We start from the raw sequence: 3,614 nt of genomic DNA, 5'->3' as shown, positions 1-3,614 counted from the left end.
TTCTTTACCGACTTTTTTTTTTTAGAATATCCAGATTAAAACATGTAGAGACAACATTCTTTTACATATGCTTTTTTTAGATTGCATATTTTACCATGTTTAATCTACACTTTTTTTTTTTTTTTTTTTTTTTTTTTTTTTTTAACCTTTTTTTTTTTTTTTTTTTTTTTGTCTTTTTTGAGTTGGAGTTTTGCTCTTGTCACTCATGCTGGAGTGCAATGGCGCCATCTTGACTCACTGAAACCTCAACCTCCAGGGTTCAAGTGATTCTCCTATCTCAGCCTACCGAGTAGCTGGGATTACAGGCCTATGCCACCATGCCCAGCTAATTTTTGTATTTTTAGTAGAGACAGAGGTTCACCATGTCAGCCAGGCTGGAACTCCTGACCTCAAGTGATCCACCCGCCTCAGCCTCCCAAAGTGCTATGATTATAGGTGTGAGCCACCATGCCCAGCCTATACATTTATTTTTGATGAACATTTAGATGGTAATTTTTTTGATACTAAATGATGGAATTAACATCTAGGATATCTCATGTATAGTTGGAAATGTTTCTCAAATTTACATACTTGAGGTAGAATTGCTGGGCCAAGAGAATAAACATCCTCAATTTTAAATGTTGGTTCTAAGCTACCCCGTATATTGATATGTAAATTCATACTCTCTAAAAAAATTTGCATTAAAATACCATTTGTCTATAATGTTGCCAAATCAGTCATGTGTTTATTGCCAACACTGTGTATATCTAAGAGTGAAACATTTAAAAAAGTTAACATTAAGAAATTTAATTAATTCAGGTTATCTGTTGATACTGTACTGGTAAAGAGAGACAGATTCCAAAATAGAGGCCAAATCTCATGACATAAGCTTCACTGTCTCTCTTCAATGCACCTGAAGAGTGACATGTCTGCTTGGATTCACAGAAACCATGTATTAGGCCATAGGGTTAGCCAGTTATGGTGGGGGCAGTGTCCTTTGGCTTCCATGCGTGAGTACAAGACAGACAATGTCTCTGATAAAAACGGGAACAGAAACAGGAGGGAAGCAAATTAGGATTTGGATTTAAAACCCATTTAACAAGAATCTCAGAATAATTTAGTAGAGTGTGACCATGAACAGGTCATTCCAGTTTCCTATAAATTTCATTTCTACTTTACTGTTCTCAAAATTAATACTACATATTGTTTCTGTTCCTTTAGGTTGTATCGAAAGGAGTATGTCCCTAATTTTATTTTGTATAATCTTGAGATTCATATAGAGATTTGACCTCCAACAGAGAGCTAAAATGAAATCCCATCAGACTTCTTTTTAATTGGAGAGAAAACATCATTTATTCGGTATAGGAAACTTTGGTGAGAACCTTTATCTCCAACAAAGCAAGTTAATGGAATGCCATTGGAAAAAATGTTTTGATTTAACTACGTGATGGTACATTTGGGAGTCCTCAGAAATAGGTTCTTTTGTTTGTATTAGACATAAGGATATTTTAAATCCAAGACCGGCATTTGGGATTTACACATATTCTGTCTGACTGTGGCTAATAAAAGCATTTTGCTTTATCCTTTCATTCAATTATGTGTTTTCTTCCTTTGGCTTCCTCTAGGGAATTCATTGCTTTTAATATTGACTCTAATTGACATTTTTCATGGTGTTTTATAGAAAATGAGAAAAAAGTAGGAAGTTCATTTGTAATTTGGGAAAATAATGAGCACACTATCATCATCGACCAGTAGAGGAGAGCATGCCCCCAGGCACAGGCACACACAATTAGCTGTCGGACCCACTCCTCTTCTCTCCATTGGTCATAGTCCCTTGTTAGAGTTCTCAAGTGATCAATACAAGATATGTTGAGAAACAGTTCACATAATTCCCATTTAGGAATGACAAATACATTCAGTACCAGGGTTTTTACTAAAATTTAAGAAATAAAAAAAAAAATCTAAAACTTAAAGAATAACCACTTGACCACTTGTTGTAAGTTTTAGAGGTCTTTACTTGATTTTAAGCAACTAAATCTAATTAGGAGGTAATACTCTGTTACAGGAAACCTAATCAAAAGTAAAATTTCCTGAGAATTGTATTTTTCTTTCACAGCTATTAAATCGACACCTGTGCACTAAATAATGTATACATTATAAGCATTAAGGGGGAAAACAGTGTTATAATGTATAACCACATTTTAAAAGAAGATGAAGGGTTTGTATAACAATCTAACTTCTAAAAGTATAACTTTTATAACTTTGTAGTTGCTACTTCAAAACATTGCCACTGATATCTAATGGATCTGAAGAATTTGCCATATCAAAATGCAGGGAAATAGCAGAATGTTTTCATGAGAAGATAATTGAATTACAGAAGGAAAACATCCACAGTTCATGATAGTTTATCTGTAATGAATTAGAAATCAAGTAAGGTATGTGTGTGTGCATGCATACACATATATACATATGTGTGTGTATATGTACATGTATGTATGAAAAGAGAGTGAGAACCAACAAATAGCCATGATAGGAATGATCTAAATGAAGTTTCAAATATCCAATTAAATAGAACAAAGACAAAAGAAGCTTAGCATCCTTAGTTTAGATATACAGATTAAATAACAATGATATACTTCTACACACCCAGTAGAATGGCTATAAACAAAAAAGACTAAAAATAACAAGTGTTGGTGAGGACATAAACTGGAATCTTCTCACTTTTTTATGGGAATATAAAATGGTGCATCCATTTTGAAAAACTGAAAGGAAGGTTTCTTGTTTTCTTGTTTTTTTAAATAAGTTAAATAAAATGTACTATATAATCCCACAATTTTGGTTCCAGTTTATCTATCCAAAGAAAATAGAAATATATCTTCACAAAACGACTTGGATGTGATGTTTATACTAGGATTATTTGAATATTATGACATTGAAAAAGTAGAACCAATTCAGATATTCAAAATTGGTTAATGGATAATCAAACAGTGGCATATCTGTACAATGGAATACTATTCAGTAGTGAGAAGGAAATGAAGTGTTGATGATGCCATACCAGGGATGAATCTCAAAAGCAATGTGCCAAGTAAAGGAAACCAGATTCCAAATATTACATATATTTCTGGTGGTGGTTTCACAACTCTGTAAATTTATTAAATGTACTAGGCTGTTCTTGCATTTCTATAAAGAAAAGCCTGAAGGTAGGTAATTTATAATTTAAAGAAGTTTAATTGACTCTCAGTTCTTCCAGCTATGCAGGAAGTATGGCATTGGCCTCTGCTCAGCCTCTGGAAAGGCCATAGGAAGATTGCAATCATGGTAGAAGGCAAAGAGGAAGTAGATGTCTCTCACAGGAAGAGAGCAGGAATGAGGGTTGGGGAGTTATCCTGCACTTTTAAACAATCAGGTCTTTGAGTTCTTTGTAGGTTCTGGATATTAGCCCTTTGTCAGATGAGTAGATTGCAAAAATTTTCTCCCATTCTGTAGGTTGCCTGTTGACTCTGATGGTAGTTTCTTTTGCTGTGCAGAAGCTCTTTAGTTTAATTAGATCCCATTTGTCAATTTTGGCTTTTGTTGCCGTTGCTTTTGGTGTTTTAGACATGAAGTCCTTGCCCATGCCTATGTCCTGAATGGTA

This window comes from Rhinopithecus bieti, unplaced genomic scaffold (assembly GCF_001698545.2).
Source record: "Rhinopithecus bieti isolate Rb0 unplaced genomic scaffold, ASM169854v2 scaffold_15572, whole genome shotgun sequence".
Classification (NCBI taxonomy): domain Eukaryota; kingdom Metazoa; phylum Chordata; class Mammalia; order Primates; family Cercopithecidae; genus Rhinopithecus; species Rhinopithecus bieti.
This window is presented reverse-complemented; position numbering follows the sequence as displayed.